At 42.0% G+C, this 25,513-nt stretch overlaps 1 long non-coding RNA gene across 1 annotated transcript; it reads left to right on the top strand.

Moving 5' to 3' along the window:
* Positions 1–2,358: 2,358 nt before the first annotated feature.
* LOC140120547 (uncharacterized) lies at positions 2,359–23,181 on the top strand. Its single transcript, XR_011853863.1, has 3 exons — positions 2,359–2,484; positions 18,142–19,809; positions 22,510–23,181. It is a non-coding gene; the product is annotated as an uncharacterized lncRNA (long non-coding RNA).
* The last annotated feature ends 2,332 nt before the right edge of the window (positions 23,182–25,513 follow it).

The following is a 25,513-nucleotide window of genomic DNA, read 5'->3' as shown; positions in this document are numbered from 1 at the left end:
CCTGCAGTGCAAGGTTTGGCTCTTCTTTAGAAGCCAAAAGGGTAAAAGGCTGTATGTCTTGTATTGACTAAGGTGATCCGATGGTTACACCATTGCTCCTTACAAGAGGATTTGGACTTTGCGGCCCTAAAATTAATCAAAGTATCAACATGGGGTAGGCAAAAATATATTCTGTAATGACAAAATGAACACTTCAGAAAATTGTGCATTGTTTACCCTCCTAGCTTTTTCTCATGATGCATCACATAGGTAGTGATAAAACATGTGAAAACATAATTCAAGTAAAATCATGTAAAAACTGTTCAACAATATGAAATATAAAATCTTGATAACGTAAACATGAACAGCACACAAGTCTCTTCAGTGAAATTATACAGCTTTATTTGGAAATAATCATAATTTGAATGTAAATATTCTTCATTTAATAATCTCATGAGCTAGATTACAGCTGGTTACATCCCAAGTCTACATTTCAGTACATAAGCACTGACTAGTTGTGACTTGTTCAGAGGAAAAAATGCCTCTTTAGCTTAAGCATGTGTGAAATGAATCCATCAAATATAGATAAGGGCAGCACACAGGGAGCTCACATAATTCTTGCTCCAACTGACTGTAATACTCAATGTACCCGTAAAGCTTTAAAAAAGCAGTGCAGCAATAAATATACAAAGACAGGTAATATGGAAAATGGCGATAAGAGAGAAATATGCAGCCATCTGTAATAACATAGGATAAGGTAGCAACAAACAAGTCTGGCTGAAAAGATACTGAAATTAGACTTCTGGTATAGGCTATTCGAGTAAATCATCCTATTAGAAAACACCTTGTAATCAAGATAGTGACTTAACAGTACAGGATAAAACTAATTAGTGAGTAACTGGTATTTCTAAATCGAGAAAAGAATTGATTAAAGATACTGCTAGGGGTTCTTTATACTGTATACTGGACTGCGTCAGAAGTCTAGCATTTTCAATGTATTTTCTTTCATGTTTTTATCTTTATAGTTCATTGAAGGGAACCTGACAGTAACCTCTAGACCCCCAAAACCAAAGTTAATACCTCATTTACTGTAGTAGGTTTCTTTGCATGATGATCTTGAAATCAATAAGCAGCTCTTGTAAAATGACCCCCTGCCCCTCCCCCCACCTCTCTACATTGTAACTCTGTGAATTGAGTCAGCCAGGTGTTCCTGAGCTGCAACACTCCCTCCCTCCCCTGTCCTCTAGTAAACAGACCTCCTGCATGCCTCCTGCACAGAAATAGGTGTGAATTATATGTGCAGGAAGTGTGTAGAGGGTGTGTTTACAAGAAGACAGATGAGGAAGGGTGTGTGATATGAATATAGAAAATACTGCTAGAAGGAGGAAGCCCTTTATACATCAATTCCTCTAACATGTCACCACCATGCCTCACCGAGCACTCAGCCTTAGCTTAATTACCTCTCTGGAAGGTATGCTTCAAAGGCCTAGAGGAAATAGCACCGACAGTGTTCACAGAGTTCCCTCCACTTTTTAGACCAGGGTTTTTAAACCAATATGCTAGTTATGGAATTATGGTCCATCCCAGCCCAAGGTCAAATACATATCTGGGATGAGGGCAGTGAGGTGAATGCATACCTGGGTCTCAATTTTTGTTTGCTCTCAACAGAATCCACAGATCCAGATGGATCTGGTGAGACTAGAACCCTGATCATATGAACTCCCATTTGAAATCTAGAACTCGTCCAAAGTCTTGGATCTGATCCAAGGTAGGAGGTTTCCTAGAGCCCTTCTATTGGTATGAAGGGATTGGTCTACACCTTATATAATCAGGACACCCCTTATGTCACTTGTCGTTTTGTCTGGGGGAATTATTTTACCATTCCAGGAAGAGCAGAAAAGGATCTTCAAGTGTGGACTAACTTTTCCCCTGTTAGTCCAGCACAAGGTAATAGAATTGCTTGTATTTGTAGTACTACACATGTAATCTTCACTCTAAAAACTGTAAATATATCTATTGTGTGTACTTTTTTGTCTATTGTGCCCTTAAGGCAATTAAATATAAAATTGTTGTTCCTTTATCGCGATTCACAAAACTCGGTTGTATATTTACTACCCGGAGGTTGACTTCTCCCTCAATATAATTCTGTTATGGACTGTCCTTATAGCAAACAGGCAGGTGGCGGCACCGTACTGTGCTGATAAGTCTCTTTTTCACTGATGAAAGGGGACTTTCAGCTGTCCAGGGTTGGGGGCAAGTGTTGTGCAATACTGTGGACAACTCAATCTCAGTTGTGGCGCCTCCCAGAACCTGAGCATTCAGGGAGTGTCTATAAACAATGAAAAATTGACCTTGCATATAGCCTGATTCAGGTCAGCTCAGGAACACCAAGCTGACTCAATTCACAGGATTACAATGCAGAGTGAGCGGTTAATCTTATAATTCACAGAAGCCACTGACAGATTTCAATATTATCATGCAGAGCAACTCACTTCAGAAAATAAGGTATGACATTTGGTTTGGTGGGCTTTGTGTTTGCTGAAAGGTTCCCTTTAAAACGATTTAAAACTACATTTCCAAAGTTGTCTTATTGCAATAGGCCAATCAAGACACACACTACCTGTCATAGAATTGTGCTGTAACCTGCTGTAACCCTGGTGCAGGGTTTAACTGGTGCACAGTTACGGGGCAAGAACGTGTGCTGTCCATCAGGAATTGTGACTATTTCACAGGTCTGAAAAATAGCGCACAAATTCTGATAATTCCCCCTTATTAACAATCCATGACATTCAATCCTGTTTTATAGCGGTCCACAACAATATCTCACCATGACCCAATGATGTTAAGCATTTTACATGTTACACCACTTAAATCAGCGTTGAATTATGAACTTGCTTAAATTGCATAATAATTGTTAATATTGGGTCACTGTAAGACATCACAACTTGGTCAAGAATTTTTTTTTTTAAATTATACATGCTTAATGTAACAATATCTACTGTATATCATGCAGTAGAATTACAATGCTTTAGTATTTATAAGAACTTATTTCAGAGTGAACTTAAAGTGTCACATCCGCAGTATACAAACAAAACATAGCATTGACAGGGATAATAGATGATGAGTCTTTGACATACATGGCCCATTCCAATTTAACAATTGCTGTTAAATTTTTATCCTCAAATCAGCAGTGTTGCATCAGTTTTAACATCAGTTTTGCTGATTTTAGGTTATAAAACATATAGCAACAGACCTAATACACAAGATATTTCTTACTGCTTAGTTGTATTCTGTTTTGTACAATCTGGCCCCTGCATATCCCAATTTACCAATGATCTTCATGTGATGTGGAATCTCCAACATGTAGCACAAGTAGTAATAGTAAATGTGCCTCATGTAAAGAGATTTTTCTCTACTTTCTACATAACTCCATTACTGAAGTGGGATTAAGACATTTTTATAAAGTGTTCCAAGTGATTAATCTGGTTTAACAGACTGACTACTTAAATTCCCCACACACTTTTAACTTATGTGAATTACATGTCAAAATGTTTGCCCAGCTAAGTCCAAAATGTTATAAATACTCAATTTATAAATTAGAATTTGGGAAGGCAGGGAAGATAAATCCTTCACTCTATTGTTTTAAAGGGTTATTCCCAGGAAGAAAATTTTCTTATATGTACTCAGGATAACAAAATAACAAATTCTGTAATTCACTGTTATTAACAAAAATACAGCATTTCACAGATATAAGTGCAACCTGTCTCTATAAGTCCTGGTGTACACAATTTCAGTTGTCCCTAGACACGACCCTGTTACTTCTAACTTTAGGGTTGGGACGCCATCTTGGATTTCTGTGTGACGGCAGTGCTGCTGAGATTACTGTCTCTCTTTGCTCCCTGCACTCTAGCCCTAGTATAGCAGGGAGTTCACAGACACTCATCATTTCCTGCCACCAAACACTTCGTAAAGATAGAGAAGCTGCAAATTACAAACTCCAGGCAGATAAGTGATCCGGGGGAAGAGGGAGGAGGACTCAGGAGATCTCATAGTTTGAGAGCACATGTGTAGTAGAGCTGACAGTGTAAAAGTGTCAGTCTCTGTCTGTCATGCCCCTGTGTGTAATAGGCATCTTATGCATCTCATCATCTCTGATCTGTCTCATCTCTCTTTCTATGTGTCAGTGTGTTAGTACAATGCCAGAAGCTAGATGAAAGTGTATATACACCTGTACCCTTATAATCTAACCATATTATCATCTCACAGAACTAGATGGGTCATAATGTGTCTGGTTAGTGAGTCCCCGCCCTCACTCTGGAATCTTACACTGACCATCACCAAGTGATAGGAGCTAAAACAGCAATAACACTGAGCAAAATTGTAAAGTAAGGGGTTAAAATGATCTTTGTTGTGTAAACATCACTAGGGGATTGAAATTTGAGAATTTTCTATCATGGGAAAACCCCTTTAAAGGAAATAGCACTGAGACATACTACTTTGTGAGATGTCTTCAATAAACACAGCAAAGCCTATGGAAAGAAGTTTAAGGGGAATATGTCAGCTATATTCACCCCACTAAACTAGTTGCAGCATCTTGCATTTTTCTGCACATATTCATATGACGTGGGAGGGGATTTTTGTGTAGGTTAACAGTGGAAATTTCACATAAACAAAGCAATTGTAGAAAGGACTTTTCATACCTTATGTGAGAGGTCTGCTGGTTTAGTTGTGTAAATGTAAGTGACAGATTTCCTCTAACTATAGTGATCAAAGTAGATGGCAGGTGACAGATCACAGTCTTGTTGAGACCAATAACAAACTCAAAGGTAAGAATACAAAGTTCTCCAGGGCTGCTACCTGATCAAATTGTTGGTAGAGTGCCACTACTCTTTTCATGTTTTAGTATGAGTGTGATTATTGGCAGCGAATCTATATAAGTTCAGTTCTTAGGATTCTGGTTGTTTTCTGTTATCAGACCCCTTGTGAGGTGACCCTAGTGTGAGGGTCTTTGCTTTGTATAGTCCTTAGTACAGGAGTGACACAGATCGCAGGGATACAATGAGCAGCAAAGTGGGACATGTGACTTTTGAAAAGTTAAGTAAATATAGTTCGTTTAACCCTGTGTTATCTAAGAAAGAGGAATCTATTGAGCTGCTATGGGAATCCCTGGTAGAGCAGGTGAGTTCCTATGATAAGTTACATATTGCTAAGCGCAGTGTACTGAACCAGACATCTAAGAGGCTCCACATGATGGCCAAGCTTGTGTGTGTTTTTGAGGAGGCCATTAGTAAGCTGGAGAAGGTAGAGGACAAAGGATCAAAGGTTCCTAAAGATTTGCATTGCAATTGTTGTAAGGAAGGGGTTAAACAGCTGTGTAGCTTAGAGACACAACTCAAAGAGCAAATGGAGGCTATAAAAGAGAGGGACAGCGGGATGCACACGCTGCAGTCTCAGATAGAGAAGGAGAAGTATTATGCAGATGTGGATAAGGTGTTTATACAGTTATACCTGGAAATAACCGATTATAAGCAAAAAGCAGCAACTACTGAGGTGATTATTGACAACTTGAAATGTGACATAGCAAAAAGGATGAGATCATCTGTAGCAGGCAGACGTCTATCAAAGAGTCTTTGCCCACGAAACAAGTTTGTGTTTCGAGTGCAAACAGGGGGAGAGATGAGACTGAACCTGCGGCTGCTACAGATCACTCTACATCCCTGCTTGTTACTAGGCCTGGACTACTGGGCAGTGTAGTAGATGGAGGGACAAGTATTACTGGTGGGATAAATGGAGGATTAGAGGGCGACTCAGAGACTTCACTGATCAGACATAACCTGCATGTGTGTGACAGTAATGTACAGGAATCACAGTCTTCCAATAAGATAGAGAGGATGCAATATCTGTTGAATATATGTAAATATATCCCAAGCTATGATGAAAATTTAGATCCTTTCACTTCATGTGACACGTTTGAAGGTTATTGCAAGAATTTTTCTGTTCCAGTGGAACATCGCATGGAGCTGTTCAAGCTATGGCTACCAACACATCTTTACCAAAGATATGAGGCCATAGGGAAAGCAGCCCCCAGTAATGGCCAATTTCATGATGAGGGAGACAGACTTTCCATCCTCATGAAATTGGTAACAGGGCATTTGGATGTCACCCCAGACATACTGGTTAACTTCAGACCAACCATCTATGATGAGCCCTTGTCTCTGTGTGGGAGGTTTGAAGTTATGCATAGAAAGGTGACTAAGAATCATAGTCCAGGAACCCCACAAGGCATGATCCGCATGTTTGTGGAGAAGTTTCCATACCTTGACACCACAATTAGATTGAAAGCAGCTAAAGAAGCTTCACTCATCGAGGCCGCCCTGGTGATAGAGCAGGTCAGACAGGATCTACTCAAAGATAGAAGGTCTATAAAGATCAGGAAACAGATAGCAATTCACCCCAAACTGCAAGAAACCCATGTGCAAAAGAAAGCATCTCCCAGCCAAATACCGAGGAAGTGGGGGAGTGTTAGGTGTTTTCACTGTTTACAGTATGGACATATAAAAAGGTTCTGTCCACAAAGGGTTCACCTGTATGAAAGGGGAAAGGTCTCACAAAATCAGGGGGACAAATGTGTGGCTACACATGGAGCAGGATCACACAACTGTACAACAGACAGCCCTGTTACTAGGGGTTTGTTATAAGGCTCCAAATATAATGGAGGCAGCAGAGGAAATGCTGATAAGTGAAATGGATGCGGCTTCAAAGCATGGTGAAGTACTTATCATGGGGGACTTCAATTACCCAGATATTGACTGGGGGGCAGAAATCTGGAGGTCCTTCAAAGGTAGCAGATTCTTGTCAACAACAAAAGACAATAACCTGTCCCAACTAGTCCTGGAGCCAACAAGAGGGGGGGGGGGCACTGCTGGACCTTATCCTTACCAACAGACCTGATAGGGTATCAAAACTACAGGTTGGGGGGAAGCTGGGGAATAGTGATCATAATATCATTGATTTTATATTACGCTTTACTAAGAGCGTTAGTGAAGGGGCAACCAACACTCTAAACTTCAGGAGGGCAAATTTTCAGCAACTAAGGGAAGACCTTAAAGGCATAGACTGGGATAATGTTCTCAAAGAGAAAAGCCCCCCCCCCCAAAAAAAAATGGGACTTTTTCTCATATATTCTGAAAAAGTCCTGTGAGAAACACATACCTTATGGGAAAAAGCATAAGAGGAACAAGAAAAAAACAATGTGGCTAACTAGTCTTGTAAGGAAAGCAATAAGCAAGAAAGATAAAGCATTTAAGGTGCTAAAACGTGAAGGTAGCAATGAGGCATTAGAGGATTATAGAGAGAAAAATAAATCCTGTAAAAAGCAGATAAAGGCCGCAAAAATAGAGACTGAGAGAAATATTGCCAGGGAGAGCAAAAATAATCCCAAATTATTTTTCAAGTATATAAATGATAAGAAACTAAAAGCAGAGAGTGTGGGTCCCCTTAGAAATAACATGGGGGTCATGGTGGAAGGAGATGAAGAAAGGGCCAATCTACTGAATGTCGCCTTCTCAACTGTCTTTACCCAGGAAAATCCCCTGGTGGAAGACACAATGAGGAATAATGTAAATTCTTTTTGGAATGTCAACAGTTTAACCCAGGAAGAGGTACAGCGCCGCCTCGCAACAACTAAGATAGAAAAAATCACCGGGGCCAGATGGCATACACCCCCGGGTTCTGCATGAATTATGTACGGTGATAGACAGACCGTTATTTTTAATATTTGAAGATTCACTGAGGACTGGTTATGTTCCACAGGACTGGCGCATAGCATATGTGGTACCAATATACAAAAAAGGATCAAATAGCAATCCTGGAAACTACAGACCCGTGAGTCTAACTGCTGTGGTGGGGAAAATATTTGAGGGGTTTGTTAGAGATGCTATCCTGGAGTATCTCACTGGGCACAACCTTATAACCCAGCGTCAGCATGGGTTTATGAGAGATCGGTCCTGTCAGACTAATCTGATTGGTTTCTACGAGGAGGTAAGTTCAAGACTGGATCTGGGGGATGCTGTGGATGTTTCATGATAAAGACATAGTTTTGCCCTTATACAAATCCCTGGTCAGACCACACATGGAATATTGTGTACAGTTTTGGACACCAGTGTACAAAAAGGATATAGTAGAGCTGGAATGGGTGCAGAGGAGAGCAACCAGGATTATTAGGGGAATGGAGGGATTAGAATACACTGACAGATTAAAAAATTTGGGATTATTCAGTTTAGAAAAAAGACGACTGAGGGGAGACCTCATTACAATGTAAAAATACCTGAACGGACAGTACAAGGATCTCTTCAAAGATCTTTTTATACCTAGGCCAGTGACCAGGACAAGGGGGCATCCTCTACGCCTAGAGGAGAGGCGATTTTACCATCAACATAGACAAAGGTTCTTTACTGTAAGAGCAGTGAGGTTGTTATGGCGGACTCTATGTACATGTTCAAGAGAGGCCTTGATACCTTTCTGGAGAGTAAAAATATCACGGATTATGGGGATAAAACATTTATTTAATTCTTAAAGGTTGGACTTGATGGACTTGCGTCTTTTTCCAGCCTTATATACTATGATACTGTGAATCTGATGCAATAGGCTTACGGTTGGGGATCCATAATATACTTGGCCAAAATTAGTAAAATCATGGATTCCCTATATAATGGCCTGGATGTGTATTGTAAATCTCATTAACTCTCATTGCTTGGTGATGAGATTCTATCTGTTTGTAACCAAGTGTTAATGAGGTCCAGTCCTTTTGTTTTCAACAGCTAAGAGGAACAGAAGTGCACGGGAAGTGTATTGTTAAATGTCCTGGAGTCAGGCCTCTGCCTGTAAAGACAAAGGTGTTAATCGCAAATAACCAATTTGGTCTTTTCTTTATGTTTGCATATTTGTTTCGGCAATATAATGGTTCTTAAGCTAATGTTGTACACAGAACTCTCTGCTCTAAGTGATTGGAAGTATTCACCTGGTAACATGTTGGACAGTTACAAAGTAATATCCACTAAGATTGGTTGTATAATCTCTCTAATTTCTGGCACCTCAGTAATTAACATTCTGGTAGAGGGGTGATTACCTGCCCCTGTCTAAGTGCAATAGGTCTCAGGAAAGGAAGTGGGTAACTATCTCTAGGACCTATGGAGCATACAGTGTAATTCTTCAGCAAAGTCTGCGGTGCAGCCAATAGGCCGTAAGGCATAGCTCTCGCTATTGGGGATTCTGCAGGGAGTGGGTAAAACCACGGTGAACTGCACAGGAGCATTGATGGTACAATGACTGTTCAGTCGACGCGGGTCTTTTAAGCTGCCGGTCAAAGGGGAAGCACCATAGGAGTGAAACTCCCAGCCTTGGTTTATTCCGTGTGATCTGGAGGTGCCAGGTATACAGCTTGCTAACCAATGTCTTAGTGCTTTCTGTGTATGTATATAACTTTATAAGAGTAATTATAACATAGTACTTATTATAATATAGTAGACTTTATACGTGTACCTATAGATATTCCAGGTGTTATGTGTTTAACCATATATACATAGCTAAGTGTCTACAGTGAGTGTGTATATATATTAGCGTAACTACATGTACAACCTATAGCCGTATCCCATTCACACGTGTATATGTGTCCTGGACGTGTATTGGAAGAGTATATATATAGATGCTATTGTGCAGGATTCTTTATATGTACATGTATATGGTCAGGTACTGGATGTGACTCCTGCTTCAGGGTATATCCAGGAGCTGCGGTAGTGTTAGATTATATTGTATATACATACACATTACTGGGTGTCCAGGAGGGGTCAGGAGAAGAAGGTTTGTGTGTAGTTGTGTTCTCTATGTATTTTGTATTGTATTTTATGTAGTTACTTTGTCACATGTATGTTGTTAGTAAAGTCTTTTTGTACTGTATATAAGTATCTGCGAGGGTTGTATGTTATTCCTGTGATATATGAAGGACTGGAGTAGGTGCTTATGGTAAATAGCACAGACTAAGGGGCTGGACAGAACCACTGAAACCTATAGGAACTGAGTAAAAACCCAATCCCCAAATTCCCCTTTATCATATATGAACTTTTTTTAAAAAAAATTCTTTTATTACATTTTTTATTTCATTTTTATACATCTTTGTAATATTTCAAATAGAAAAAAACCCACACATATTCTTATGACATATCTTTAGACCTTTGTGACTTTTTATCTGAATAGAAACGTTTTTTGATGTAAGACCATATTCTCAGACGTCTGTAGGTCTTGATTAGAGATGAGCGAACATGCTCGTCCGAGCTTGATGCTCGTTCGAGCATTAGCGTACTCGAAACTGCTCGTTGCTCGGACGAATACTTCGCCCGCTCGAGAAAATGGCAGCTCCCGCCGTTTTGCTTTTTGGCGGCCAGAAACAGAGCCAATCACAAGCCAGGAGACTCTGCACTCCACCCAGCATGACGTGGTACCCTTACACGTCGATAGCAGTGGTTGGCTGGCCAGATCAGGTGACCCTGGGATAGACTAGCCGCTGCCCGCGCTGCTCGGATCATTCTGTGTCTGGATGCCGCTAGGGAGAGAGCTGCTGCTGGTCAGGGAAAGCGTTAGGGTGTTCTATTAGCTTACTGTTAGGCAGGAGTGATTCTCCAAGAACCCAACAGCCCTTCTTAGGGCTACAATAACGTTCTACTTTTTTTTTTTTTTATTTGCATCTAGTACCATTTTGTGAGGAATTAGCAGGGGGACTTGCTACCGTTGTGTTTAGCTCTTAGTGGCACACATATCCACCTCAAACACCAAAGTGGGAAAATTTAGTAGGGGTTGGATTTCAATTAGGCACAGTCTGCCATTTTTCCTTTTTTATTTTACGTTTATTTTGTTTAATAGCTCAGTGTCATCTCATCTGGCATAGTAGTGTGCTTTCATACTTGGCTAGAAAATAGCCATAGGAGAATCCAAACGGCTTACGCCTACAGTAGCGTTATATATTTGATTTCTGGTTGATCTGCTGGTGGCTGTACTTGCTGCAGTGCATCTACTAGCCAATTGTGAGCAATTTGTAGTGAGACTTGCGACCGCTGTGTTTTGCGCTTAGTGACGCACATATCCATTGCAAAGACCGAAGTGGGAAAATTTAGTAGGGGTTGGATTTCAATTAGGCACAGTCTGCCATTTGTCCTTTTTTATTTTACGTTTATTTTGTTTAATAACTCGGTGTCATCTCATCTGGCATAGTAGTGTGCTTTCATACTTGGCTAGAAAATAGCCATAGCAATAGGATAGCATTGTTTGGTTTTAAAAACTCAAAAACACAAAAAAAAAAAAAAAACACAAAAAAAAGTTAAAAAAAAATTAAAGCTATAACTCTCATTTTAAAAATGTTTAACCCGAGGGCTAGGGGTAGAGGACGAGGGCGGGGACGTGGGCGTCCAACTACTGCAGGGGTCAGAGGCCGTGGTCCTAGCCGGGGTGAGACACCACCTGCTTATGAGGGAGCAGGGGAACGCCGCAGAGCTACACTCCCTAGGTTCATGTCTGAAGTTACTGGGACTCGTGGTAGAGCACTGTTGAGGCCAGAACAGTGCGAACAGGTGATGTCGTGGATTGCTGACAATGCTTCGAGCAATTTGTCCACCAGTCAGTCTTCCACGCAGTCCACCCATGTCACCGAAATCGCCACTCCTCCAGCTCCTGCACCTCAGCCTCCTCCCCCCCAGTCTGCCCCCTCCCAGGAAAATTTGGCATTTGAACCGGCATACTCTGAGGAACTGTTTTCTGGACCCTTCCCACAGTCACAAACCACTTGTCCGGTTGCTGCTGAGCAATTTTCCGATGCCCAGGTTTTCCACCAGTCACAGTCTGTGGGTGATGATGACCTTCTTGACGTAGTGGAAGTGTGTAAAGAGGTGTCCGACGATGAGGAGACACGGTTGTCAGACAGTGGGGAAGTTGTTGTCAGGGCAGGAAGTCCGAGGGGGGAGCAGACTGAGGGATCGGAGGATGATGAGGTGACAGACCCAAGCTGAGTTGAGAGGCCGGGTGAACACAGTGCTTCTGAGACGGAGGAGAGTCCTCGACCAGAACAGGTTGGAAGAGGCAGTGGTGGGGCCAGACGGAGAGGCAGGGCCAGAGCTGGTGCATCAGCGCCAAATGTGTCAACTAGTGAAGCTCCCGTGGCGAGGGCTCTTGCGGCGAGGGCTAGATCTTCAGAAGTCTGGAGGTTCTTTAAGGAAACACCGGATGACCGACGGACTGTGGTGTGCAACATTTGCCAAACCAGGCTCAGCAGGGGTTCCACCACTACTAGCTTAACTACCACCAGTATGCGCAGGCATATGAATGCTAAACACCCCACTCAGTGGCAACAAGCCCGTTCACCTCCGGCCGTGCACACCACTGCTCCTTCCCCTGTGTCAGCTGATAGTCAGCCCCCTGCCCAGGACCCTGCCACAAAAACCCCATCGTCGCCTCCACGATCCTCCACAGCATCCACCAGCGTTCAGCTCTCCATACCCCAGACGCTGGAGCGGAAACGCAAATATAGTGCAACCCACCCGCACGCCCAAGCCCTTAATGTGCACATCTCCAGATTGCTTAGCCTGGAGATGCTGCCCTATAGGCTAGTAGAGACCGAGGCCTTTCGCAACCTCATGGCGGCGGCCGCCCCTCGGTATTCGGTCCCCAGCCGCCACTACTTTTCCCGATGTGCCGTCCCAGCCCTGCACCAGCACGTGTCAGACAACATCACCCGTGCCCTGACCAACGCCGTTTCTAACAAGGTCCACCTGACCACGGACACGTGGACGAGTGCTGCCGGGCAGGGCCACTATATATCGCTGACGGCACATTGGGTTAACTTGGTGGAGGCTGGGACCGAGTCTGACCCTGGGGCTGGTCATATACTGCCGACGCCGAGGATTGCGGGGCCTACCTCGGTCCAGGTGTTTCAGGCCTACTATGCCTCCTCCTCCTCCCACCCCTCCTCCACCTCCTCCTCCGAACTACCATCCGTGGGCACGGCGCCATCAGTCGGTAGCTCTAGGCACAGCAGCAGTGCCGTTGCTAAGCGACAGCAGGCGGTGCTCAAACTGCTGAGCCTAGGCGATAAAAGGCACACCGCCCAAGAGCTATTACAGGGCATCACGGCGCAGACTGATCTGTGGCTGGCACCGCTGAACCTGAAGCCAGGCATGGTTGTGTGTGACAACGGCCGTAACCTGGTGGCGGCTCTGCATTTCGGCAGACTGACACATGTGCCATGTGTTCAGCGTTTCCTCAAGACATACCCCAATCTGTCAGATTTGCTCACGAAGGTGCGCCGCATCTGTGCGCATTTCAGGAAGTCCAGCACAGATGCTGCCACTCTCAGGGCAGCGCAGCGCCGCCTCCAACTGCCCGCTCACCGACTGTTGTGCAACGTGCCCACGAGGTGGAATTCAACACTGACCATGTTATCCAGAGTTTACCAGCAGCGCCGAGCCATTGTAGACTGCCAGATGTCAACTTCCACCAGAACTGGTAGTCAGGTCAGTCAGCTTCCTCAAGTCTACAATGAGGAGTGGACGTGGATGTCTGATATCTGTCAGGTGCTGAGTAACTTTGAGGAGTCAACACAGATGGTCAGTGGCGATGCCGCCATCATCAGCCTCACCATCCCGCTGCTTGGCCTGTTGAAAAACTCTCTGATCAGCATGAAGTCGGAAGCTTTGCGCTCGTCACAAGAGACGGGGGAAGAAGATTCCCTTGTTGATAGCCAAAGCACCCTTAGGTCTGTTTCTCAGCGCATATCGGAGGAGGTGGAGGTGGAGGAGGATGAGGAGGAAGAGGAGGAGAATGTTGGCGAGACACAAGAGGGGACCATTGTTGAGTCCTTTACTGTTCAGCGTGTATGGGCAGAAGAAGAGGAGTTGGAGGAGTTGGAGGAGGAGGAAATGGACAGTCAGGCCAGTGAGGGGAGTGAATTCTTACGCGTTGGTACTCTGGCGCATATGGCAGATTTCATGCTAGGCTGCCTATCCCGTGACCCTCGCGTTCAAAGAATTTATTCCAGCACCGATTACTGGGTGTTCACTCTCCTGGACCCACGGTACAAGCAAAATCTTTCCACTCTCATCCCTGCAGAGGAAAGGAGTGTGAGAATGCATGAATACCAGCAGGCCCTGGTGCACAAGCTGAAACAGTATTTCCCTTCTGACAGCGCTAGCGGCAGAGTGCGTAGTTCTGCGGGACAAGTAGCGAGGGAGAGTGGGCGAGCAGGCAGCTTGTCCAGCACTGGCAAGGGTACGCTTTACAAGGCTTTTGCCAGCTTTATGTCACCCCAGCAAGACACTGTCACCTGTCCCCAGTCTCGGCAGAGTAGGGCTGATCTTTACAGAAAGATGCTGAGGGAGTACGTAGCTGACCATACCATCGTCCTAAATGATCACACAGCTCCCTACAACTACTGGGTTTCAAAGCTGGACATGTGGCACGAACTGGCGCTGTACGCCTTGGAGGTTCTTGCCTGCCCTGCCGCTAGCGTCTTGTCCGAGCGGGTTTTCAGTGCAGCTGGTGGCATCATCACCGATAAGCGTACACGCCTGTCGACTGACAGCGCTGACAGGCTGACGCTTATTAAGATGAATAAAGCCTGGATTTCTCATAATTTCCAATCTCCACCAGGTGAAGGAAGCTCAACCTGAATAATTGATCCACTCCTCCTCCTCCTCATTTTCCTCCTTCTCCTCCTCTTTGTACAGTAAAGCAGAGGAAACTGGCTATTTTTTGACAGGGCCCACTGGCTCTTGCTATAGTACTTTATGCATTTAATTTTTCTGGAGGGCCACCGACCCGGTCCTCTGTTTTAAACAATTTTTGTGAGTGCCACATACAGGCACTCAATCTATTCAATTTTTCTGGAGGGCCACCGTCCCGTTCCTCTGTTTTAAACAATCTTTGGGAGTGCCACATACAGGCACTCAATCTATTCTATTTTTCTGGAGGGCCACCTACCTGCTCCTCTGGTTTGAAAACTTTTTGGGACTGCCACATGCAGGCACTCAATCGATTCCATTTTTCTGGAGGGCCACCTACCTGCTCCTCTGGTTTGAAAACTTTTTGGGACTGCCACATACAGGCACTCAATCTATTCTATTTTTCTGGAGGGCCACCTACCTGCTCCTCTGGTTTGAAAACTTTTTGGGACTGCCACATACAGGCACTCAATCTATTCAATTTTTCTGGAGGGCCACCTACCTGCTCCTCTGGTTTGAAACATTTTTGGGACTGCCACATACAGGCACTCAATCTATTCAATTTTTCTGGAGGGCCACCTACCTGCTCCTCTGGTTTGAAAACTTTTTGGGACTGCCACATACAGGCACTCAATCTATTCAATTTTTCTGGAGGGCCACCTACCTGCTCCTCTGGTTTGAAAACTTTTTGGGACTGCCACATACAGGCACTCAATCTATTCAATTTTTCTGGAGGGCCACCTACCTGCTCCTCTGGTTTGAAAAATTTTTGGGACTGCCACATACAGGCACTATCCAAATTAAATTGTCTCCATAGCAGCCTCCACACGTTGTCTCCATTGCTACCTCCAAAAGTCGTCCATATAGCTGCCTCCATACATCGTCCCTTTATCAAACGAGGTGTGTCAGGCAGAAATTTGGGTTGTTTTCATGGATTCCACATCAAAGTTGTTAACTTTGTCGCCACCCAGCTGTGTTATCCACAAAATATACTAATAAACTTTTATCATTTACCAATATTATTTCAGCGCTTCTTGCGCATCTGTTTACATTCCCCTCACCCGCCATATCCTAAACTTATAAGAACGCTACTACACTTGATCTTATACAAAAGGTTCTTAGAAGTGCTGTTTGGGGAGTAGCCTAGAGACAGGGGCTTGGATTGGCGAAAGCTCGCCTGGCAGCGGAGCGCCAACTCCATGCCAAGATCCAACTAACATAGTTTTAACTGCAGAACCTTTAATCTACTACTAGTTCACTGCCTCCATACATGGTCCCCTTATCAAACGAGCTGTGTCAGGCAGAATTTTGGGTTGTTTTCATGGCTTCCATGTTAACTTTGTCGCCACCCTGCTGTGTAATCCACAAAATATACTGGCAAACTTTTATCATGTACCGATATTATTTGAGCGCTTCTTGCTCACCTCCTTTGGTTCCTCTCTGCCACCCATTGGTTTGAAGCCTGAGTCCATTTAGGGTATGTCGCCATGCCACTCTCTAGCCTGCTGCCGCTGCCTCTGCATGCCGTCCCCTATAGTGTCAGGGTCAATTATTGCATGTTTTAGATGCTATCTAGCTTCATTCTGTCACTCTGTCATGGCCATGCTGTTGCCCATAATTTTGGCATAATGGTGCGATTAAGCAGCCTCAGAGGCATCCATGCATGCTGCCCCTGCTGTTTCCTGTCCATTTCCGTGGTGTTTCCATCCTTTTCTGAGGTTCCCAGGTGTTTGGCCAAGCTTCCCTGTGCAGAGCCTTGGTCCCCTTGAAAAATGCTCGAGTCTCCCATTGACTTCAATGGGGTTCGTTATTCGAGACGAGCACTCGAGCATCGGGAAAAGTTCGTCTCGAATAACGAGTACCCGAGCATTTTAGTGCTCGCTCATCTCTAGTCTTGATTTTATATATGCATGTATGTATGTATTTTTGCATTATTAGACTGTAAAGATTAAAAATATTATATTTAGAGCAAAGAAACCTGGAAACGATCCTTATTAGTGCCCACCTACACACCTACCTTTACAAATTCCCATAGATATGTCTGCTTCATATTGGACACATTTGGGACAGTTAGTAATAGAGTAAATTCTCTCTAAGGGTCTCCTTTGGGTGATATGTTTGTTCTGTGTACAATCCATAATGTCATCTCAGTGAAATGTTACAATGGGGGCTCCTTAAAGGCATACTCTAGGGGGTTTCAGTATTGTTGGAGAGTCCAGAGAGAAAGGCCAGTAGACCTCTGACTATAGACTAATTTGGGTAATAACATGCTCTATGTAGTCTGGAGATTAATCCCCTAATGGGGCCCAGAGAGCAGAGTCCCATTTTACTTGTGAAATTTGGAGAAGCACTGTAAAAGCGAAGCTCCAAGGCATGTAAGAATGCAAAGAAGGGAAAGGGGAGAGTTGGGAATTACTCTTTACATTCAGACAGAGTGATTATTGATTTGCCTTGAATATTAATAAAAGACGCAAGCCACAATCAGATCACAATTTGAATACCTAGCATATGATGGTTTATGGCATAAAGTGAGGTAAAGAAAGAAATATGGGTTGAAATCTCTTATTTTGCCCACCACGTTTTACATGTGGATAAGTGTAGGGTTAGAGCGTAGATAGCTTAGAAGTTGGTTATAGTGGAGGTGTACTAATGTGGGCTGGGAGACAGTCAAAGAGAAGGCTTGTTAACTTGAGTAGCTAATATACCATGAGGATCCTTGTAGCCAGTCAGAAGTAATTAGTGTGAGAGCTGTCAAGGAAAGTTGGGAAGGTTAAGTCCACCACGAAGGCAGAGTTGGTGTAGTATAAGCAATGCTGTTTTAAAGTCTACTCTTTTGAGTTTTTTTTCTACCTCTCTGACCACATGTTAACCATGGTCAAAAAACATGCTACAACTTAAAAAACATACTGTAGAGAAAAACTCTCAGAGACATGCAAATGTTGATAACCCCTAAATAAAAATGAAAAAAAAAACAAGTAAACTCACTTAAAATTACCTCATGTTAAAATTAACAAATTTGTCATTTCACAGCAACTGCTTAAATGTAGACTACAACTTAGTGATCTAGGACATGTCAGAAATAAGCAATTAGAATTGACTTTAATAGGTTTGCTTGAGGCTTTCTAACACTGCGCTCGTCAAGCAGAGCTGTATCTCCTTGCATAATATGATAGGACTGAAATTGCTTTGCTTTTATATATTATGGTCCTGCTTCAACAGGAAATCATTTCATTTTCTAGTTTTGGTTTTATTGTTTTTAATTAAGGAACTGTGTAAACATTTAACAAAGCAAACATTTACCTAAGGGCGTCTTTGTATTTGAGATTGCATCAGTATTTCAATTTTCAAATAACATTTTGTTAATCTAGTATAACCATATTAATATATTTTGGCCTGTTTCTAGGTGGTTCCAGACAAAGGAAAGAAAAATGGCATTGAACAGAAAGAAAAATTAAGGCTGGAGACACAAATTTTCCATGATCAGTCCGTGATCACGGACATGAGAAGTGCTGTGCCACGGACTAACCATTTTACTGGGGATTGAATTATTTGCATACTATTGATATATGATTCACAGAGTTCTCATTTCTTGGATATGCAGCAGACCCGGAATTGTACTGTCAGAAAAATGTGACTCCAGCCATAGACATAAACAATTTTCTCAAGGTGTTTTAATCTTCATTGTTAAACGTGGACAAAATTGTTTCATGAAAGAAAACCCCACAATGGTCACAAAAATAACTTGAATCTGGCTAAAGTAAAAATAAATAAAATTTCTATGAAAATGAACAAATGAAAGGCAGACATTGCTTTTCAACCAAGCTACAACAGAATTAAAAAAATAAATACATTTCTGGACAGAAATGATGGTACCCCTGAAGAAAAATGTGAGCAATGGGACACGTTAAATCAAGGTGTGTCCACTAATTAGCATCACAAGTGTCTACAATCTTGTAATCAGTCCATGGCCTATATATAGGGCTACAACTACTCACTTTGCTGTTTGATGATGTGGTGTCAACCACACTCAACGCAATGGGACTGTAGCCAACCTCCCTGGACTTGGCTGCAGGAGGAAAATGACAAACCAAAAGAGACAAACAATACTGATGGTAACAAAAGAACCCAGGAAAACTTCTAAAGAAATTAAAGGTAGACTTAAAGCTTAAGAAACATCAGTGTCAGACTGCACCTTCCACCGTTGTTTGAACCAAAGCGGACTGAATGAGAGACAACCAAGGTGCTGAAAACAAATCATAAAAAAGTAAGACTGGAATTTGTAAAACTATATGTTGACAAGTCACAAAACTTCTATGAGAAACTTTTTGGCAAGGCAGATCATTGACAGTTACAGAAATTGTTTGATTGCAGCGATTGCCTTAAAAGGCTGTGCAACAAAATATTAAGTGAAGAGTACCATCATTTCTGTTGAGCCGTCCGGCGCTTTCTCTAGCCTCTGGAGAAATGGCGTTCCCACCTGGCTATTAATTGAGCCAGCGGGGCGTCACTGCTCCAGTAGCCTAGCAACCCTAGATGCTATGCTTCATAGCGGGAAAGGACGTATACATACTATTCGTCGTCAAAGTGATACATATAACAGTGATTTTTAACACACGTGCAAGTTTAAAAACAGTACTAATAGAACATTATTAAAAAGGACTACTCTCATTGCTCGTATTGGATCATAGCCTGTCTACATATAGTGGGAGTCAGGAAAATCGATTGGGGCAGAACTACTGGCTTATTTGTTCATTGTCATAGAAATTTAATTTATTTTTACTTTTTTCAGATTCAAGTTTTTCTTTTTGTTAAACCAGGAGAGGAGGGGTGAACGCTCCTAATCACTCTCCTTTCCTTTAAAAGCAGAGGGGCTCGGTCACAGAGCGGTCACATGCGTGGGACCCGAGACAAGCACATACGTATGTACAAAATACACATAGTAAAGAGATCGGAAACAAGTGGAAGGAGGACCTGACCATTGAGAACTCACAGTCTATATGGCAGAGCTGCTGGAGACACATGCTGAGGGGGCATACCAGTGCAGTTATTACATCCTGTAGATGCTAAACAGGTAGGTTTTGAGGTTATGTTTGAAGGTTTGGAAGGTGAGAGACAGTCTGATACATTTTGACAAGATAACCCCAGTGAAAAGGAGAAGCAGAGATAGCAATAGCAGGGCAGAGAGGGAGAAAGATTGGGGTGGTTTCTCCCATTTACAAAGCCAGAGTGTGACAAAGCAGGGGTAATGACATGAGTGGGCAGTAGAAATGGTGACAGAGAGAAATCAACACCAGGTGGTGGGATATTGTGGTAATGGTGAAGATTGAAAAATGCAGTTAGGAGAATTCATGTACTGTGAAAGCTTCTTTAAGATTTTGATGGAGCTGCAAAATATACTGAGAAAGCGCCTTTAAGATTTTGCTGAAATTGCAAACTCTATTGAGATTGTGCCTTTAAGATATTGCTAGATGATGTTGTAAATGCTGATAACACTCAGTATGCTTGTGCATTATAGCAGTCTATTAGTAGCTCAGTGCAGTTCTTCACAGTGCCCTAAAAAGGGCAATTATTTCAGATTTCCACCTGTCCCATTTCGCAGGACCTAGCAAAGTGCCCTGGAAAGTGTAAACAATGGTATTTGAAAAGTCCCTGCTTGTTTAACTGACCTTATGAAGAGAAGAAACCTCTCCCTATCTTATTCTCCTGTCTGTAATAGTATAAGGGTACATGACCCTGCTCTTACACAGTATAGTCACATGTCCTGCCTAGCCAATCCCAACCATGCCCACAAAGGACATACCTGTAGTTGCTGTGGGGCTCCAAGCTCCAAAAAACATCAGGATTATTTACATAAAGACAAGAACACATCACAAAATAATAAGAATAACTGTAAATAATTGTTTCTAACTACCAATTATAGTTCTGACTCCCATAAAATTGAATTGATCATAAAAACATACTCACCTATCTTTACTCAAAATCCAATAGCCTAAAAACAGGCTGCAAGTATGTGGCATGGTGAGCAACTACAATTGGCAAGTATGTTTTCTCTACTGTATCTAATACAAACAACATTTTTTTTGTGTGGCCATAGCAGATGCAGTCTGTGCAAATGTATTAAAAAGCCTCCCCTCTCTCCTTGAATTCTACTAACTAGTCTTTTTCTATAAAAAACATTTTCATAATGGACATGCATCTTCTGTCTCCTGTCCGTGCAAGCTATTGAATGGGTAAACCCAGCAAGAGGCTGAGATAGGTGAAACATTCTTGTAAAATTTAAAGGGATTTGGATCCTAAACTTAAATATTAGCTATCAAAGCCTAAAAACAGACCTACTGTATTTCTTTCAAATAAAATCTACCATTTGATTTGATGCATTATGAAGCAAACATACCTTGAGAATGCTGTAGCTACACAGATACAGAATCATATTTTGTTTAATCCCTGTGCTGTATGGTTTTCCTAAAATAAACAATTCTGAAATTCATGACTTTGGGAAAGCTGGATCCACATTACACACATTACACACCAGCTTTCTGAACAGCCAAGACAGGACTAATCGACATGAGCTAGATCACTCATACACAGCAGCTGGTGGATGGTGCAGCAATTGATTATTCTGCCTATCAGGGAGAACAGTGATTACATCTTTCTGGTGCAGTGCATAACTAATGTGAAAGAAAAAGAGCCCAGCCCCAGGAACAGAAGTGAGACAGCTTCATTGTCCCTATTTATAATTGTTTTTTTTTTCAGCAAAACCACTCAGCTCAGGGATTAACCAAGATATGATTCTCCATCAGTGTAGCTTCTTCATTCTCAAGGTATGTTTGCTTCATAATGCAACAAATCAAATGGTAGGTTTCCTTTAACATCGAAAACATTTTGTATAATAGGTACTTTTTTGGATGCAATAATTTTGTTACACTCTTACCTACAAGTGTGTGCAATGGCTTGTATGTGTTTCTAGTTCTGTGGTCATTTCCCGTATTTATACATGTGTTTTGCCATGCCTGGTATACTATGACAAAGGACAGTTGCCCTCCAAAACCCATCAGAAAAGTTTATTTAAAGGACAGCTACCACCAGGATGAAATACATAATGCAAATGAACCTGAGGAGTTAATGGAGCCTGGAGCCCCAACGGTTCATTTGCATACAGTACTTAATCCTGGTGGTAAATGCCCTTTAACTGAACTTTTTGTTGTTAAATATGATGGAGTAAAAAAGTAGAAACTTTTTTTCATCCAGTCTGTTTATTTTTATTTTTTCAAAAGGCCAACAGCCCTGTATAACAAATTGCTAGCAAAAATTTTACCATTAACCATAAGCATTACCATTTTCACATATGCAAATCTATAGGATGACATACAAACCCCTGCACATTGACACCATTAGTGTGCTATCTGTGTTTCAGACATTTTTCACAGCGTTAGTAATTGTGAAATTGCAGAAAAAAAAAATGTCAAGGGGCACATGAATTAGATAAGGAGACGATCATCATAGATACTGTAGAAGCAGAATCAGTGAAACTTGTCACTTGTGCACATTGCCTTACGCCACTAAATGTACAATGTCTGTTATGATTCTCTAACAATTTCTATTTCTCTGAACTTTTAATTAAAAATTATAAAGTTAAAATGGAGTTATAGATGCATGACATGTAGCAACAGACAGTAATGGCCGCTTAAAACTAGTCTCAACGTTACTTTCTTTATGCCTAGAATATCTATTATTTTTGACATTTTCTTACTGTTTCTCATTTGGATTACAGAGAACTGATAGGGCACTGTGTGCCCTCATTATCTCCTGACACCTGAGCAAGAGCGACAGAGAGAACATCTATTGGAAGAGAAATAATGTGCATAAAGAACAGTTAAAATTATCATTACAGCTTAGTGACTTGGGTATAAAGACTTCTGTTTGAGAAAAAAAGATTTTCCAGTTTGAAAGAAGGAATTTTTAATGATATATCAGAACATACAGATAATAACTGTATTAATGATAATGTAATTATTACATGTAGAAGTGCACTAGATGTAGAAATGTTTGCACATTTTTGGGTTAAATCTTGTGTTCTTGACATGGGCCTTTCTTGAGATATAAAAATCTGAGATGTTCATGGTGGTATTTGACAACTTTGCAGTTATAGAAGAGCCTTTTTTCTTCAGTTGATGTTGTTTACCACATTTGTGGGAAAATCAATTGGCAAAATAGTCCTGTTTAACCATATAAATGCCCTGAAATGACCCGGAGGGCTATAAATAATTCACACAGAGGTTTATTTTGTAGTGTAATCTCTAATACCTTTTGATAAATTTGTGTCCTGAAAGATTCCACAGAAAGAAAGAAGCAAAATACAGATAAAACATTTGGGGATTATAACATAGTGGGGAGTTATGCCGTTGAGTGTTGAACGCAGTATATATTTACTGTCACTGAAAAATTGTGCAGGAGTGGTTGATTGCAGCCAGTTTGGAGTTAGACATCATTGGAAATGTATTACCTAGCTCCAGATCAATGGACTGCCACAAGTCATAATCACAGTCCAGTATTATACAAGCAGTCAAGTGACTGTGTGTTTAAGTCACATTAGGGACTTTTGAAAGATCAAGTCTCTTATTTGTTTATATTCCCACAATAAAATTAAGGAAAAACATGTTCTAGGACAGTGATGGCGAACCTTTTAGCGGCCGAGTGCCCAAACTGAACCCAAAACACCCCTTATTTATCATGAGGTGCCAACTAAAAATTAAAGCCGTAACTTATTGCTCCCTGTTCAACAACTTTCAATCATATTGGCCTCCTGAGAACAGCAACACAGTAGAAAGATGGAAAATTTACATCACTTCTTTGCAGTGTCCCTCTGTACACAGAGAATCATGGGGCCAGCAGCAGGTCCTCCAAAGATAATTCAGCCCTGTCTACTCAATCTCCCTCTTCCTACAGTCCCAAGTAGCGAAGGAAGTATCAAAATATCACTGAAAGCAGCATCTTTTAAGTTGCTTGGAGCTGCAGGAAGATTCTTCGAGTCTTGTCTGGTGTGCTGGGGCGATGGACCGGGTGCCCACAAAAAAGGCTCTGAGTGCCGCCTCTGGCACCCGTGCCATAGGTTCGCCATTACTGTCCTAGGACATTATGTTGATAGTATTTAATTCCATTCTAGAGAGTCTCACATTTTAGTACATAAAATCCCACCTATGCAAGATGGCGTCTTTACACTAAATTCTACTCTCCTAGCACCCAAACCTGTCACCACCTACACTTTTCTTATAAGTTAAAATAAGAAGGCAAATAGGTGCTTGTCTACATAAATCTCTCAACAGAAACCCAAACTACAGACAACCCAATTAGCTATAAAATTATAAATAAACATAAAGCTATTAGCATAATCTCTTCAGGAATTTACGTTGTTTAAGGCTACAAATAGAGACTTAGTAAGTTTGTAAAGATTTAATACACAAATGTGCAGTGCAAAACAAAAATAATGATCTGATAAACTAGAAAATCAGTTATACAGAAATATACATACAAAACTATCACCCCAAACCAAACTTTGGTGTGTTAAGCCCTAAAATGGAAGCTGTCATGTTCTTTAGTGAGGTTCCCGAAGGGTACAGTCCTAAGGGACGTAGGGAAACCCCCTCTGACTTTATCCTGTTAGCAGGGACTCATAACCACAGATTATACCCATGTTATTAGGGTATATATGATTTCTCACTGTTAACTATTGGCTTCTTTGCTTTACTTATTTTTGTAGGGAAACCCAAACCAAGCTCTCCCTTTCCGCAATAGGTTTTATGAAAGTTCTATTCATCTCTACCTTTGCCCTAAAGTGTAATTATGAATCGGAAATCTGGATTGTAAGAGAAAAGGTGGACTGCAACAATAAGATTTTTTTAACATAAACCTTCAGCAAAACAATATGGACATTTCAAGTTGAAATGCATGGCCTTATGGTCTGGCGGCGCCCAGCACGATGTGACAGAAGAGGAGCCGGGAAGCCAGAAGATGCGCAGCGCGGACGTCGGGGGAGCAGCGCTGCACATCGGGGCCACTGGAGGGTGAGCATATAAGTTTATTATTTTTTTAAATTCTGGGCAGGCTTTATATTAGTAAAACTACTGGGGGCAAGCTGTATACTACTGGGGGCAGGCTGTATACTACTGGGGGCAGGCGGTATACTACTGGGGGCAGGCTGTATACTACTTGGGGCAAGCTGTATACTACTGGGGACTGGCTGTATACTACTGGGGGAAGGCTGTATACTACTGGGGGCAAGCTGGGCTGGCTGTATACTGCAGGGCGCAGGCTGTATACTACAGGGGGCAGGCTGTATATTATAGGGGGCTGGATGGCTATATACTGGGAGGGGGTCTGTGACCAATGCATTTCCCACCCTCGGCAATAGGTTTTTCCCAGTTTTTGGTGGTAAAATTAGGGGTCCCGGCTTATACTCAGGTCGGCTTATACTCGAGTATATACGGTATATATTTTTGTTTGGGATTTAGCAAGGCTTTTAAAACAAGTAAGTATAAAAATAACTTTATAACTGCAGCCAAGTCCTGAAAACAAAGGTTTTCCACTGTTTTGATCGGGGGAAGACCCCAAAGAAATCTACTAAATTTCCAGGTGTAACATGGGGTGCGGGGTAAAAGTTTAAAAACCATACACCCATTGTACAACATTGTACAAAAGGAATTCTAATTACTTCAGCAGTCACAAATTTAGCTCCTCTTGCAGCTTGACACTTGCAGCTTGCAATCTCTTGTGATGTT

The sequence above is a fragment of the Engystomops pustulosus genome, chromosome 3 (assembly GCF_040894005.1).
Source record: "Engystomops pustulosus chromosome 3, aEngPut4.maternal, whole genome shotgun sequence".
Taxonomy (NCBI): domain Eukaryota; kingdom Metazoa; phylum Chordata; class Amphibia; order Anura; family Leptodactylidae; genus Engystomops; species Engystomops pustulosus.
Note: the sequence above shows the minus strand (reverse complement) of the source record. Positions and strands in the feature narration are given on the sequence as shown.